The sequence below is a fragment of the Notechis scutatus genome, chromosome 2 (assembly GCF_049901735.1).
Source record: "Notechis scutatus isolate UNSWTSFEM ecotype Mainland chromosome 2, rNotScu1.2, whole genome shotgun sequence".
Taxonomy (NCBI): domain Eukaryota; kingdom Metazoa; phylum Chordata; class Lepidosauria; order Squamata; family Elapidae; genus Notechis; species Notechis scutatus.
Genome location: NC_142010.1, coordinates 211,060,470 through 211,078,414, shown reverse-complemented (window position 1 = coordinate 211,078,414; position 17,945 = coordinate 211,060,470). Strand labels below are relative to the sequence as shown.

Here is a 17,945-nt window from a genome sequence, read left to right as displayed (position 1 = left end):
TGGTGGGAACGCTATTTGTTCTGTAACTCATTAATTTGGCAAATGTCCAATTTTTTCTGCTACTGCTGAAGCAACATAAGTAAGTAGTTCAGAATAAATGTTTCCCTTAATATGTTTTCTTTCTTCATTGAAAAAACTTTCAGTAAATTATGCTACAGTTTTTAACCCTTTTTTAAGAGTTAAGTATCTACGTGTGTGCACTTGTACATGCCCAAACATATAAATATCCTCCTATATTTTAAAAATGGCAATAAGCATAGCCCCCTTTTAACTTAATAATGTAACAGCATTAGTGTTGATCTTCATAAGAACAGCATTGAAAAGACTAAGGCCATGAAGCAATTATTGCATAAACATATAGACAAGATACCAAAATTGATGAGGTAATAAATCAGAAATAGCTCATGACTAAGTACAGAATGGCAGGTGGTAAATTTTAGCTAATCTGGTGGTTTCATTATTTTATATAAATTCAGGATATTAATATTTATGGCTTAAGCTGAGATATTTCAAAGTCTACTGTACTGTCATTCAGGGATCTAAAATATTTGAAGATGGAAATACCATGAAAATACTATTTTCATCAGCATCCTTATAACAAGTATAGTTCTTATAACAGTGTTGTTACCTATTTAGGTCATTGTTTAATGACTGATGTATAAAATCAAAATCACATGAAATATTAATACTGTTTTATAAATCCTTATTTAAGACCACACCTGGAATACTGCATTCAGTTTTGGTCAGCACATTACAAAAAAGTTTTTGAGACTTTGGAAAAAATGCAAAGAAGAGAAACTAAGATAATTAAGAGCCCATAGACAAAAACATGTGAAGAACGGTTGTAGGAATTGGGTATGGCCAGTCTAGAGAAAAGAAGGACATGATAGCACTATTCCAGTATTTGAGGGGCTGCTACAAAGAAGGGAATTTTCCAAAGCACCAGAAGGCAAGACAAGAAGCGATGGATGGAAACTATTCAAGGAGAGACGCAACCTGGAATTAAGGAGAAACTTCCTAACAGTGAGGACAATTAACCAGTGGAACAGCTTGCCTTCTGAAGTTGTAGGCACTTCAACACTGGAGGTTTTTAAGAAAAGACTGGATAGCTATCTGTCTAAAATGGTATAGGGTCTCCTACTTGAGCAAGGGGTTGAACTAGAAGACCTTCAAGGGTCCTTCCAGCTCTATTCTGATTGATTGATGTAAACAGATTTTATGAATTCCCTTCATAGATTGCAAGGAGTAGCTTGCCTGATGTATTTAAATAGGCAAAGCTGCTGAAGAGTTTCAACAGTGTAGTCAATAATCAGATATGATATGCCATTCATGATTCTTAGGTATAGATGTTTGCACAAATCATTTGAAATCAATTTGTTCAGCACGTAACTTTTGTACATTATTTATTTTTCTAGACAATTAAAAAGTTTAGGTACTCCACCAATAGCAGTTTTCTTTTGTTCAGTCCTTTTGTTTGGTGTATCTAGATATTTTTTCAGAGTAGCTTCTCAGTGTGAAGTGCAGTGTAATAAATATGGATGAAAATACTGGTCATATGAGGGCCCTGAATAGATGTTTTTGTGTCCAGAAATACTTTAAATCTATTGAAAGATATTTGCCAGATTCATCTGGAAGGATTGGTGGAGACATTTTGTAAAATAAGTTTTAATGGATGTTCACAATACCTTCAAATATCTGTTCTTCCAAATATTAGAGATCAGTAAATATCTATTGCTTTCAGTTATACCTCTCCAATTCTTTCCTCCTCCTTCAGGCATAAAGAGTGAACAGGTAATAGTCAACCTTGAGCCAGTGAGAATTGAACTGCTGGCAGTCGGCAGTCAGCAGAATTAGCTGCAGTACTGCATTCTAACCACTGCGACACCATGGATAAATATTGATCCAAATGAATGTCAATTCTAACTCCTAATACCCTTTACATATCCCTTCCAGTAATATCCCCCACTGACACCATGCTGAGGCAGCATAACAGGAATTGAGAGGAACATTGAACTAGGATATGAATCTATATCATTGTGCAAATACCATAACAAAGCAAAATCCAGAATCTTTTCCCAGAATCATTTCATTATATTTTTCTGCATAAACTAGAATTATTTTTCCCAATAGATAAATGTTTATCAATGAGATATAGGATAGTACTTAAGATATTCTACTTAATAAGCACAATCATTTTTAAAATATTTTAAAAAGGTATACCTTGTACATATGCTTTGACATGTATGCTCATTATCTTTCAAATACCGAACCAGTAGTTGAATCCCACCCCTGGTTTTTATCCTAGTCCTTGAACCTCATGGGAAGACAGTTCATTGGGCAGAATTGGGTAGAGTTTCATGCAACATTCTGGCACCCATATGAATCCTCTTGCATTTATGCAACCTCTTGTCTTGATTGTGTGATATGATTATGTGCGTGGTAATATTTCTTATCTCTGATGGCAGACTCCATTGCTTTTTCCTCATGTGATTTTTTTTACAAAATTCCATGGCTGGCTGGATTAAAGATTTCTTGTATTGATGTGCCCTCTGTTGCACTACAAATCTAATACAAAGGACAACTTTGGCTCAGGGCAGATGACTGTTACAGCTGTGCTCATAAGAACAGTGCGTAATTCAGGAAGAAATACATGCAGCTTAGGTTATAGTTCTCATCCCAAGAGGCTTTAAGATATAGAGCAGGTATCTCACCATGGATAAATATTGATCCAAATGAATGTCAATTCTAGATTGAATGAATTCCTAATAGCCTTTGGTCTTTTTAGATCTATTCTGACTGTGTTGAAAAATATCTCTGCCTTTGGTATTAGTACTGTGTTATGGGGCGGCACAAGAATATGTGGGTGGTCTTCCATGATTATATCTTATAGTTGGGTTTAGCAGCTCTCATAGATCTTGGTTCACGTTGTTCTTTGGCTCCCACCTTTCCACCTACTGCGCCTTCTTCTTTTTCAGTCTCCATTTGACAGTCCTCTTGGAGTTCAATTAGTGAGATCTCTTTTTCTGCCTCTTCCTCTTTCCTTCCAAAAAATTCTGTATAAAATAATTCTGCTTTCTCAATTGAGTCAATTCTATGTCTCTGTTCTTGCCATGTGAACATTAACCCTTCTGGAATCAGCCATCTATAATTCACCTCTTTTTTAAATAGCATTTTAGTCAGGAATTGGTATTCTCTTCTCATCTCTCTCACTCTTCTGGGTATTTGTTTTAAGACCACAATCTCCTTGCCTTTATATTTCAATGTTTTCTCTCTTGCCACTTGCAATATTTGCGTTTTAATGGATTTCTTTGTAAATCTAATATGAACTTCTCTTGGTAAGCTATTTCTCATCGCATATCTTGTAAAGACTCGATATACCTCATCTATTCCATCCATCATCTTCTCTATCAGTTATTTCCAAAGCTTCAGCCAATATTTCTATCATTATCTCAGCTAGATTTTGTCCTTTTTCTTCCTCTATGTTTTGAAAGATAAAATTCTGATCTGTCCATCTCCCATCTCAACATACCACTTTTATCTTGTTCAACCACAGTTAATCTGTTATCAATATCTCCAATCTTCTTGTCTCTTTGTTTATCTTCTTCAATTTTTTGGAATCTCTCGTCATACTTCGACATCATTTGTTGAATATTCTCCACTTTTTCATCGATTTTCCCTTTTTTTTGTTCATTGTTCTCTGTTCTTTGTTCGATGTTCTCTATTCTCTTTTCAATAGTCTCTGATCTTGCTTTAATACCTTGGATTCCTTACATAATCATCTGCAGAGTCACTTTTTCTTGTTCTTTTTCTTGCTTTAACATTGTCTGTATTGAACGTTGTCCTCCAGATGGTGGAGAGGCAGAAGTAGAAGTTGAGGAACCAGGAGCTGTAAATTTCCTACTCATTTTAAACAATTCAAAATCTTCAGGTTCTTCTAAACCTTAATCCAATCATGAAGTAGCCAATTATAGTTCAGAGTAAAAAATAAAAATGGTAGAGAGAAAAAAACCCAATAGTAATAAAAAAGGGGGGCAGACAAAGTTTCTTCAGGTTCTTAAAAACCTTAATCCAATCAGTAGTCAGCGTAATGGTTGCCCTCAAAGGGCCACATGTAACTGTATTACAGTATAAATGTAATCAAATGTAACTACTCCTAAATGTTAATTAACTCTGAATTTATTATTTATTCAAATCATAAATATTACATATGCATTTGCATAAATGTAAAAAAAAGGTTGCTAGTAGCTCTGTTCATATAACATAAAAAATTTACTTTGTCAAGTTAAGAAACCCACATTACTCCATCAATCAATGATCAATCTATCCAAGTGAATAATAATAGAAAAACATCATCCAACATCAGTTATGATAATAACTTTGTTCAAATCCTTTTTGTCACAGCTAGGAGGGGCAGAATAACAGAATAAGTACAACCAACAATTGTGAGCTGTTAAGAACATATGTGACAGATGTAGCATTTCACAAAAACAAATGGCTGCATATAGCCTTGCAGATTTGTCTGCATAAACATATAAACCTATAAACACTAAATGCATTACTACACATATAAAGTTATATTTGTAAATAACTCAAAATAACAAAATCACGGTTGTCTCAATTCATAACTATATTGTCTCCAGTTTTTAGATGAAGTTCATGAGAAGATGCTGACTGTCCTGGAACACACAGAGTGGATCCCCTCTCCTCCATCATAATCCATTGATCATGTTCTAAAAATAACAAAATGTCAGCACAATCATTAAATTGCACAGTTTAATTCTTCTTTTTCTTGATTGAAATACATTTTATTATATATTAATTAGGTTTTTAAAAATGCTTACTTATGCATTTTCTGGCTGGATCTTTGACACCTTTTTTCCGTAGCCAGTGTGTCAATGTCTGGTTTTAGGTCTTGTGCTGAAGCAATCCATAGAATAGCGTGGAGGTTCTCATCAGTGATACGTGATCTATGCTTGTTTTTGTTTAGATTCATTATTGAAAACATCTGTTCGCACAGATAGGTGTTCCCAAACATAGACAGAACACGGGCTGCATGACGTCGAAGCTGTGGCATTGAACCAGGGGGTATTTTACGGAAAAGTCCTGGATCGCAACATCCTTGAACTTTGCTTTCAGGCTACGATTGCTTTGAAGCTCGATTAACTCCATCTGAAGGTGCTGGGGTGCAGTGCAGACGTCGGTGGTGAAAGGATCGGCAAAGATGGCAAAGTCTGAGTGCTGCGCTTTAAAGTCAGAGAAGTGCCGATCAAACTCATTTATTAAGCAGCTCATTTTGGTAGCCAACTGAGCACATGAAAAAACACCAGGAAATGAGGCTGAAATGCTTTGACAAACAGGAAAGTGAGCAAGATTGTCCTGTTTGACTTGGCACATCCACAGATCAAGTTTACGCTGGAAAGCCGTGATCATGTCGGACATCTGCGTAATGATTTGTCTACGTCCCTGCAGCTTCTGATTCAGTTGGGCGAGATTCTCGGTTATGTCACATAACATAGCAAAGTCACACAGCCAGTTGGGATCTGACAGTTCAGACACGAATTTTCCTTTACTTAGCATGAAAAGAGCAATATCTTCCCTAAGTTCAAAAAATCGTTTGAGGACTTTATTCCTACTCAGCCACCATACTTCTGTATGGTATGGCACGTCTCCATGCTCTGAGCCCATCTCCTGCAAGAACAGCTGGAACTGATGGTGATTCAGGCCACGCGCTCGAATGAAGTTCACAGTTTTCATGACTGTGGTCACTACATGATCCATCCCCAGCACCTTCCCACACAATGTTTCTTGATGAATGATGCATCATTCTTGATGAATGATGCAACGATGCAATGATACATTACCAGAGGCATCTGATAATTACTTTTCAGCATTTTGTCTTTTATTAGTCCAACCAAGCCCGCTTTTCCTCCACACATTGCGGGTGCACCATCTGTAGTTAATCCCACCAACTTTTCCCAAGGCACTGCATTTTTACTCATGGACTTCTCCACCATATCAAAAATGTCCTGTCTCGTTGTGGTCCCATGCATGGCAGCTACATCCAACAGCTCCTCAGTGACAGAGAGGTCCGACTTCACACCTCGAATAAAAATGGATAGATGCGCTGTATCCGTGTTGTCTGTGCTTTCATCAAGAGCTAATGAAAAAGCTATTTAGCTACGTGTCTCTTGGGCCAGCTGCATCGACAGGTTTCCTGCTAGTTCTGTAACTCGGTGTTCCTTGATAAACTGACATTTTTAAAAGTCTGTATCTGATCGGGGCACACCTGCTCACAGACCTTCAGCATGCACTGCTTCAAAAACACGCCCTCTGTAAAACACTTTGAAGCTCGGGCAATTTCTTCTGCAACGATGAAGCTAGCTTTCACTGCCGCAGTGTTTTTGGTTGTGGCTTTCGTGAACACATTCTGCTGCAATTGTAGTTTGCTTTTTAATTCTTCGACAATCTGTCATTTTTCTGAAAGGCTAACTTTGGCATACTTAGCTCCGTGTTTGGTTTCAAAATGCCGATGTAGATTGTACTCTTTGACAACCGATAATGCCTCGTAACATAAAAGACATACCGGTTTCTCTCCTTGAAGCACAAACATGTATTCACCTTCCCATCTTTCTTGAAACATCCTTCCATCTGCATCAACTTTCCTCTTCCTGGACATTTTGGGATCATTTGTAATTCCACATAATTCAGCTTGCAGAAAATAACATTGATGCGGATACACTGCAACCTAGTGGCGGGATGTCGACAATTCGCTGGTAACATAATTGGTATGCATTCTGGGAAATGTAGTTTGTGGTCAATGCTCTCTTTTGCTTTAATTATTTAAAGACAATCGGAACTTTGTAGCTCTCGCGGGCCACATAAAATGACGTGGCGGGCCACGAGTTTGACACCTGTGATGTAAACAAAGCACCCATTCTCAAAGCATGAAAGCAGCTGCATCAACATAGCTATTTTTCTTCCCCTACTTTTTCTCTGCCTGACAATCACTTTGTTTTTATAATTCAAAAGGTTATATACTAAATTATTAAGCTTGAGTTGACCTAATGAAAGTACTGCCTTAAAATTAATTTTGAATTTCCCCTTTCATTGTCACCATGATTCCATTGACATATGAAACTGAGTGGATTTTTTAAATGCTGTAAAAAAATCCATTTTTTTTTAAAAAAAATGGATAGATGAATTCGTATAGAGTGTCTTAACATATGCAAGTTACAGCCTCATCCTGTATTGAAACTTACCTTCAAGATATCTGTGAATACCCTTTAAGAGTAAGTAGTCTCTTTTAAGATTTAATAAGAAATTAAAATGTTGAAGTCTTTAATAATGATTGATTTTTAAAATGTAATAAAATATTGAAGGAAAGGAGGATACAATGTATTTAAACATTTTTGGTGGATAGAATGTACCAAGCAGAACCGAATTGGGTATTTGTTATGTTGAATGTTAATTTTACTAACTTAGGGGAGGATAGAAAGGCATCATACTCTGATTAGTGATTTCAGGAGAAATTCTTTTTATTATAAGAAGAGATAGAGGGATAATGAATGGGCAAAAGATATAAATATAAGGATTTAATTAAGATGGATTAAATAAGATAGAATTGTGAAGAGTGATATGCGCTGCCCATGCAAAGAGAGGTAACTGGGGCCAAGGTACTTTACTAAAAGATTTTTTTTATGTTTGTTTGTGTTTGTTTGTGTTTTATGAGAATATTGGGGAAATTCCTGTAGAAAGACAGGAAAAGATTTAAATATGTAATGATTTGTTTGTTGTTGAAATTTTCAATAAAACTTGTTTAAAAAAAAAAAAGAGTAAGTAGTCTCTTAACAGTCTAGTAGTACTTTCACAGGAGGCTATTATTTTCACACCCAGCAGCTCTGGAGAAAATATCAGGAATTTCATCTCTTTCCTGGGATAATAAGGTAATCTATGTAATCACATCACTCTATCCTGTTCTTTCTATATTCACCATATTTGCCCAATGAATGGCTATGAAAAACAGCTTTTGTTACTTTATAAAGGTTTTGTCTTGTTTTCTATATGTAAATACTTGGTTTAGAGATCTATTTGCTTCAGCTCATCATTCAGAATTATGCTGAGTTCTGTAGTAGCCCTGTATTAATTAAACAGTATTATTGCTCTCTTAGGCATGCTTACGTTATGCTATTTTCATTTTTCCTGAAGATATGAATCATGTTATATACAAGAATGTGTATTTCCTTTCAACATATGGCCTGAAAAAAAAATTGTTCTTACACTTGTATGGTGGAAAGTATTGAAGAATGTGCTCAAAGTTATCATTGACCCTACTGTATTTGTCTAATTGTGTCCTTTCATCTTCTATTATATGACATAATCAGATCTATGATCTTTCTTGGTCAACTGGTAATACTCAAAAACAATACACACCCATGTTCATGTGGATAGGTTAGTTATTGCACTTGGAGAAAGAATTAAAATACCACTGTTACATTTGTTGGCTCTTGTCAACTTCTGTAACTGCCTTCTGATACTCCTTTGAAAAAAATAACCTCAAGAAATTATGAATAGACAGCTTAATAAATAAGTTAATTTTGGGTTCCATCATCTAGAACAGGGGTCCCCAACCACCGGTCCGCGGACTGGTACCAGTCCTGAACAAGTCCTACCGGGCCGCTGGCTTGCTGGGCGCCGCCATCTTTTTTGATGAAAAAGTGCTTCCGGTGAGCTTTTCGGGTAGAAAGCTCACGGGCACGTTTTCATCAAAGATGGTGGCGCAACGCTCGAGTGAGCTTTTCCGGGTGAAAGCTCACCGGGCACGTTTTCATCAAAAAAGATGGCGGCGCCAGCGCTTCGGTGAGCTTTCCGGGTGAAAGCTCACCGGAAGCACGTTTCATCAAAAAGATGGCGGCGCCCAGCTGATGCCTGTACCGGGCCCCGGCACCCAGCTGATGCCGGTGCCGGGCAGCGGCGTAAAAAGGTTGGGGATCACTGATCTAGAAGGCTACATCTGGCAAGCCCTAGGCAGTGGGCTCTTTATTCTGTAACCCCCCTCACTGTGTAATCTTCTCCCTGCTTCTGCCTCAAGACCTAGTTATGCCAACAGATCTGGGAAGCCCAGGAGATTGGTGAACTAGTGAGGGAGCTCCATTACTATTAACACTCCTTCATTTATTATTGTTTTTTTTAATCTCTTTTTATAATTGTTAGTGTTTTAATGTTTATTTTAGATATTAAAGTTGTACACTGTCCATAATCACTTGTTTGTAATGGCTGTATAATTGAGAGGGACAGAAAGATTAAATAGACAGATGGATGGATGGAAAAAATGCCCTTGTCAAATATCCATTGTATTTATAAATAATACAAACAATATTATCTGAAGTATAGAATGGCAATACAATAGTGATTATCTTTGAGAGAATAAATGAGCAATATTGTGTAGCACAAGAGATCATTCTAACACTGATAAGGCTATTGGGTTTTCTTCAAACTTCATAATTATTAAACAATTTTATGCAGCATTGGTATTATTTATTTTGTTCTAGACTTAAGTAATATTCTGCTCATAAAATAATGGAATGGTATATTAACTGCTATATCAGTGGCATAGAAATTTAATAAATTACATAAATAAATAAATATTAATTACCAATAAAAAGCATCCTAAATAAAATATGCATAATTGTATAAAACTGGATAATTTTGACTTTAGTGGCTGATTTCAAATGTTTCATTCATTTTTACAAGTTGCAGTTTTGACAGTTGAGCTCATGAAATAGATTTTGTGGTTTATAGCTGCTAGACTTTCTGAAAATGTCAAAAACTATTTTCAGTGTTTCATTTTATATTAGAGTGCTTTGCCGGTTTTCTACAGCAGATGATGTGCAAAATGTATGGTTGATTGATAAATACATTTTGTGTATAAACTCCAACATTATACACAATGCATTTGGATTAAATTAGTTCTACAGAATTCTGGTGAAGAAGAGATATTCTAAAAATGCCACTGTTTCAGCCCTACAAATTTCAGATGTTGGACCCTGAAAGATATACTCTAAAACAAGCAATTATGTAGAATTTATGAAACAACAATATACTGTATCTACTCTTTACATTTTTCATTAATGGGGCTTTCCAGTATTTGTATTTAAAAAACAAACATGAAATTGGCTCCTAGTGACTTGGACCCAGATATTTTTCTTTCTAATAATATGGAAAGCATTTGTATTGTCTATAGTAAATGGACTGGTAATACAATTATTTTTCACTATTTAAGTAGTTTTTATCACAAAAAATATATAAAAATTGCTAATTAAACCAACTGAAAATAACAACATAAGGGGATGATAGTAGTTGCAGAAATATCCATTCAAAACCATCCAATAGGGGCCCCATCTTCAGCAAGATAATTGGCACTAAAATGGTTCACTTAGGAAGTCTCAGATTATTCACATCTCTTGTTTTATTAAGAGAACACATATATTTCCTAATAAACTTTTGCTTATCCTTTTGTATCTTAAATCTTAGTTTGTTACTTCAAGTTCTTAATCTGAACCAATTGCTAAATGTGGACCACAGTTAATATACTGGAAGATTGCAGCCAGGATTATCTCAATTTAATTTTGTTACATCCTTCATGTTTGTTAAGTGGGACTGATGTGTATAGTGAGCAGGAAATTGTGATATCCTTACATATTTCCAGAAGCATGACCTTATATCACAAAACATAGCTGCTATGTTAGTAAATAACTTCATGGAGTACTTTTAAAAATTGTCCCCAAACATTTGCCATATATATTCTCAGACAATAAACACAGTGTATACTGTATATATGAATGTTATTTTTAAAAAAAAATATGGAAAAGACTGAGAAAAAAGCAGATACCTGTCAGTTACTAAAACACCTTCATAAACTGACAATGTTAGCTCTGTCTTAAATGTGTGAAGAACTAGATTATTTGTCTCTATCTTATATGTTTGAGTTTACATTATTATTCACATTATTGTTTTGTAGTTCTAATTTCCTAGTAATCTAAATGGATTTTTGTTCATATAATGAAGGTTTTCATCAAATCTTGACTTGTACATTAATGACCTAACTCAGGAGTTGTTCTTCTTTCCACAATGAATTCTTCTCTTAAATCCCCTTAAATAAAATTAATTGTAAATGAAATCCTCTTAAGTAAAATTAATTATACTGGTAGTTGACATGCTTTTATATGATAAAATATTACAAATTTAAGTCATTTTAATGAACACATTTTAATGAAACAGATATTAACCAATTCATTATTGCAAGTTTTCTACCTTCTTCATGCACCATATGAACAGAATCTAGAAAGTGTGCTTATGGTTTTGTTTTCTTACCATCAGTATTAACAAAGCATTTTTGTTGACTTTTCTTGGGACAGTTCATTTCTGGCATCGACTTAAAAAAAGAAATAACTAGATGCAAAAAATGAAGACAATGAGAAGATTTATAGCATATTGGGTGGGGAGAGGTAAATAGTTACACAGAACATATTAAACAAGAGCAAAAAAAAATGGTGCAGATTAAAGGAGGACAAGAAATTGCAAAGTTATTTTTATGGAAACAAACTCAAAGTGGAAGAGAGTAAAAAGGGATATAACACTGAATGGACTTAAAAAATAACTCTTGTAATAATGTGGTGTGAAGCATGATGCAATTCTTCAGTTTAATATATTAGAAATTTGAACATGGCTTTTAAATATTAAAAATGGGAAAAATGCAAAAGCAGTTAATATAGATGCATGAGGAATAATGCAACTGATTTTTAAAAACTTGTTAAACCACACTCACATGGAATCAGGCTGTCTCATCTTTGCACTGCATTGGTAAACAGTCAGATCAAAGTCTCAAAATGTGAAGTCAAAGAGGCAGTTGAAATAAAGTTTATGAATCTTAGCATCCATGGGGGGAAATAATGAAGTAATAAATACTGTGAGTATGTTGGGAAAAAAATTAACACGAATATAGACCATACAAATTCAGTTATTGTAAAACACAAAGCCTGCTTGTGGAGTGATGTACATCTTGCTTAATATATTGTGAGGACTGCATTTAAGTTTGACAATTGAAGAATATTATTAACCCCTTACACAAAGAAAATACATCAAGAGTGAATTCAAGAGGTTTAGTTGTCTAAACTTGCCTGAGTACAAGTTTAGCAGAGTTTTGGTTCAAAAGATAAAAGCAACAATAAACAAAATGTTTATTAAACTAAAGAAATGGATGGAGAAATATTAAGACACAAATCTAATAATGGGAAGTATATACTTTGTTATGAAGAATAAATGAAAATGGCTGCGAATGAATGTGTTTCTAACCACTTTGTTATATGGAAATTAGAGCTGTGTGTATCAGGCTAAACATAAAAGCTTTAAGAATGGTTTGATGAAAGTGTTTATGGTAAAAGAAAAAGCCATCAATAGACACAAAGAGATAATTCATATTTACACATAATTCAAGAGAGAAAATAAAAAAGCTAAAAAGGAAACCAAAGACACACTCTCCAGAAGCCTACTGTAAACCCAAGATGAGCAGGGATTATGACTAGACCAACAAGCAGAAAACAATACCTAATCAAGAAACCCCAAGGAGAAAACTACACTCCCACAAACATTGGCAGATGTATGTAAAATATATATAATGAGTGAACCTAACCATGTATTGACTTGTTCATCCAATTAATCATCTTTTTTTGATTGTTTCTTTTCTATACTCAGCCTTCTTCTTTGTTATTTTCAAGAGTTTTCTTTGATGGACTTCTTTTAATAAGGCTTCTTCTTTTGTCTTAGTATAGTCATTCAAGCCACATTTTTCTTTCTTTCACAATTTGTTTCACCTGCAGGAGTCCTCTGCCTCCTTTGGCTCTTGGCAAATATGTCTGATTGGTTTTTGGATATACAGAATGGTCATTAGTTTGTTTTCCAAACTAAGTTATAAAATTCCATCTGAGTCAACTGTATTACTGTTACGAATAATTGCACAGTTAGCCAGATGTTTTCATTGGATTTGGCATTTTTATCCGCTTACTGAGTCTTTCCCAAGGACTGGACAGAGGGAGATGTTGTTTGATACTGTTTAAACATATTGCTGTACGATGTAAGCTTTTCCGAATAAAGCTTCCATTTGTAGTTGACTGGTAGTGATTTTGTAAGTGTCAAAAGTGTTCAAATGGTGCTCCAGATACTTTTGGATTGGACCCAAGGCATCTATTGACACTATCTTTACTTTCTTTTGTCACAGTCATTCTACTTCTATTTGCAAGTCTTTGTATTTTGGGGTTTTCTTCAGTTCTTTCTCTTCAATTCTGACATCTCTAAAAAGTTCCAAAAACATGCATGAGCACTAGTAGAGTCAGAGATAATTTTGGCATAGCAGATTAAGCCTAATTTAATCCCACCCTTGAGTGATCCTTCCCATAATGATAGAGGTCATAAATTAGCCCTGCCTTTTGCCATCCCTGCCTAATTTTTAATGGTTCAGTTTTCATAAAAATATTACAAATTATCTTTTCAATATGGACAGTGATTATGATAATTAACATAAACATCAAGACCTTTAAAGTAAAACAAAGGTTTACAAAATTGGCTTATTCGACCAACATTAAAATGTGTGTGATTTTTTAAAAGTAGCTTTTAATGGGTTTTTCTTGACTAGGAGTGAATAATGAGGCTTTAAGTATTTGTTTATGTACAGCATATGGAAAGAAGAGTATTTCTGTTGCATTTGTAGAGAAAGCGATAAACTGTGGTGTTAAAAATTGAGGGAAGATGAAAAGATGATAAATGAATTTGTGGGACATCATTTGAAGGGATTAAAAGATTACAATTTTTAATATGTTTCTGGTAGCTGGTTTCTGGTAACAAAAAATTATTTTACTTGTTTCAAGTGTGTATATGTGTGTATGAATGTGTATGTGTGTATCTGAGGAATTTAAGTAGTTTCTAAGTTGGATAAATAAATACTGTTATTTCTACCGTGTTTCTCATATAATAAGGCTGGGTCTTATTTTTTTTTGAGCCGAAAAATGGCTAGGCTGTCTTTTTGGGGGTGATTTAATTCCCCCCTTGCATCTTCAGGCAGGCGGCAACAGCTTGGATGTTGACCTCGGCGTTGGTGGGCCACTTCGTATCAGGGTCAACGCAGGCAGCACCATATCCGGGTGTGCAACAAAAGTACTTCCTAATGGCAAGCCCCCACCATTCCCCCTCATTTCGCATGTTTTAATATAGGCCTTAATTTGGGGGAGGGGCTTAATTTCATTTCATGCCTATAAAACATGCTGGGACTTCCTATTGGGGGAGGCCGTATTGTTGGAGAAACAGGGTAGTAGATCTTAATGGAGTTTTGCTGAATAAAATTGAATGATGAGGCTTTATTATTTGCCAATAGATAAAAGATGGAATGAAGAAAATTTTGGTTGAAATACTAGAAAAAGTGTTTGTACTTGTCTTGATAGAGATGGAAGTCATTTCTTTCTATATTTTTCCTTTAGTTTTAACATATTTTTCATGTATATTAATTTTTCATGGATTAATTTGAAAATAGCTGCAACTGCAAATGATTCTGTATGTGTGCTTAAACAGACAATTGTGTTTGCAGCGGTTTTTTTATAAATAACATTCCCATTATTAATTCCAGATCACCTTTTACTTTATCAAATGGATTGTTCCAATTAGTATTTCTATTCCTGTTTCTGAATATTGTAAATAATAGAATATTTGCATCTAACCATATAGAACAGTAATAATAGCACACTAAAATTAGTGAAAGTGGAAACTAATTTATCATGTATAGTAAGAGAGAAAATGTATTAAAATTTAAAAAAATAAGATATATATTTATAAAAAGTCACCATAAACTTCTAATGTGCATTTTAATGAACTATTCTGTATCCAGGTTTTTTCAGCCTTACCAATTAAATCAGACTGGAAACACAACCAGATGAGCCAATTCTACATTATTTTAAGCCTATAATAAAAGAATCTTATAAGTCTGAAAGCACAAACTTTATACTCCAAGAAAATAGGAATAGTCCCTTCTGAGTCTCCATTTATTATCCAGCTGCAGAATATCCCCTTTCTTATCTGACTAGGTAGCACCACTTCATCCAGTCTCCCAAGGTCTTTCCCACATATCATTACAGGGTGTGTGTTTTTTTAGCTTACGGTTACAGTTTGTTTCACTTAATATAGCAAGAGTTTTCAAACTGTGGGCATCAATCCAGGGGACACAAACAATTTTCAAGGGATAAAACTCTGGCTGTGTATTGATATGTTGTGGTTTTTGTCAAGCCACTGCCTTTGTGCTCACAGTAATAGCCCTCTTTTACTGTGCTGTACTGAGCTCATTCCTCTGCAGCTCCCCAAAGCAACCAGGCCATGACTATGATAATTTCCCCTCATCTTATTTTTTTCCCTTCTCCATGGGCTGTGACATGTAGTTCTGATTCTTGCCCTGGTTCCAAATTGTGGGAGAGAGGACTTCTTGGATTCGTGGCATATGGTGTGGGATTTGATTTAGAACAACGTTATGTTTGGAACAGAAGATCTGCTTGCTTGTCCATGATTTTAATTGTGTTAATTATAATGTGTATTTTTAAAAATTATTCTATGCTGCCTTGAGTGTTTATATAAACAGATGAGGATCTACAGTCAATAATAATAATAAAAATCTTTAGAGAGTGGATTAACAGGACCTCAAGATATAGTTTTATAAATGGGCTTGGAAGAAAGTAGGAGGGGATAAAGATTGGAAGCTAACGAGAGGAGAAAATGGTACTATTTTGTTATGTTTCATTATATTACTAAGATGTTAAAAAGTGCCTCAGGCAAATAGGATCTGTTTTTAAGCTAGTGCATTCTAAGTCTGTTATGCAGCTCCCTTCCCTCTTTTCCCCCTAGATATCAATATCAAATAAATGTGTGGTTTTTTGTTTTTTTTGCAATCTCTATGAAGCTTGCAATTCCCTGTCTGATTTGAGTTTTTAAAAGTTTTTAGTAATGTGTTCATGTTAATTATGGAGTATTTTCATCTCATCTCTTAACAAAAAGCTATGGCTGTAGAAAAGTATTATGGCAATATACTTAAATTTTCTTTCAACGGAACACTGTAATAGACATCTTGCCATACTTATGTTATTTTAATTGGATGTTTAGCTCTAGGAAGTTCATAAGTTATTATAAAATTTTAATGTTGATAAAATTAGCTAAGAGGAAATTGCCCTTAATTCTATTGATTATGCAGTAAAGACTAAGGCCTTATTTTATTATATCTAACAATGAAAATAGGTTTAGTAAAATAGCAAGGAACACTGTCTGAGATACTGTTACAGGCAAAAAAATAGGTCACACCTAAAGGTTCAATTAAGCTAATTTATTTCTAATAGCCTATGCACAAGAATCTTCTTAACTAATGGTCAGCACTTGCTTAGAGTTAGATAAGGGTCAGTGGCATTTTAGGGGAGGTTGGTTTAGTTTGCCTGTGGCTACTTAGAGATTTTAGGCTGATCCATCACCCTTTTCACTCCATCTCTAGGTTCTGCCATTCCTTCTCCTACAGATATTATAAGTGGGCACTAGTTCTTCCAAATAGTATGCTAATTAGCAGGGCACTGGTTTATCTCTCACACTGATTAAGATACTGAAGTATAAGTTGCAGTATCTGGACACATTTTTGGACATATTCTGGACACATTGTTGGCAGTGTGGTAAGCATCAAGATTTCCTTCATTCTTTCTAAACATTCTATAAATTAGCTCTGAATTAATCCATTATAGTACAGCAGATATTTCTGCCACAGTAATCAACCTGTAAATTGCCTTTTTTTGACAAATGAAATGTAATAATGATGCATTTAGGGAGATTCAATTTATTGCTTTCGTCAACTATGTTATATGTGATGACTGTGAAATAGATAAGGTAAAAATATGAGGGGTGGTGATGGGTTTTTTTAACTGGGTTTCTGGGCAACTTTATTGTTGGATTTGCTTCTCTTTTTTTAACCCTGCACATTGGAATAAAATGGAATCTCAGTTGATAAATATGAAAAATAATTAAACACTTCTCTAGGTTAGATACTCTTATTCATGATTTTTTACTTTGATATTGATTAAAAATGTAGGAAGCTTTTCAGTGAGCTGTATAATTTTACGTACACTTTTCTCTTCACTACCTATATTATTTATATTACTGTCATTGGCTATTATAAACAATTTCCTGTCAGAATTTTTTTTTCTTTCTGGTTTGTTTTGATTTTATTCTTCATGTAATTTTAGGAAGTTATCTCTTTACAAATTATCAGAAACAAAATATGTGTCCTGAACTCATTCTTCTGAATATCTTGACTGTTAACACTTAAAAAAACTTTCTGAATTCTTATTTAAATTTTTTTAAACAGAAGTGACAAATTATTTTTTTTCAAAGTATTCACTTGATTAAATATTCATTCCTCTTTTAGAGAAGATGGACATTTTCTGGCAATTGACCATATTTAAAAGTTTATACTCTTTTTATATCTTTTTAATTTTTTATATCTTTAATTTCTTTGTAACTAAATTTATAGTGTTATCACATACTCACACTCCTCATAGGAATATACGAAGTGTGTTCCCACTCCTGCAATTTTTGAACCAACCCATATAATCCACAAATGTAATATTATTTTGGTTGTCATCTCTTTGAAGTTCAAGCAGTTTTATTAAGATTTATATATGATCTAGAACTTAATGAATCATCAAGTCCACTATATCATTAGATGACCTCTTCCGTCTCTTCATGAAGCATGTGATTTCCTTTCTGATTTTAATTCTTAACATTTTTTAAGGAATGTGTTTATGTTATATTGTATATTATGTTGTATATTCATCTCATCCCCTAATAAAACATAGCCCAAAATAACCTGCTATAAATTCCAT

The 17,945-nt window shown here is 34.4% G+C and overlaps 1 protein-coding gene and 1 long non-coding RNA gene across 2 annotated transcripts in view; one reads left to right on the top strand and one right to left on the bottom strand.

Annotated features, from left to right (window-relative positions):
- The window catches only part of CHSY3 (chondroitin sulfate synthase 3), a 60,203-nt gene that overhangs the window by 39,907 nt on the left and 2,351 nt on the right, over positions 1–17,945 (top strand). The gene's annotated exons all lie outside the window — the stretch shown is intronic.
- Positions 4,159–5,007, bottom strand: LOC148132495 (uncharacterized). Its single transcript, XR_015747350.1, has 2 exons — positions 4,842–5,007; positions 4,159–4,730 (listed from the first exon to the last, which is right to left on the bottom strand). It is a non-coding gene; the product is annotated as an uncharacterized LOC148132495 (long non-coding RNA).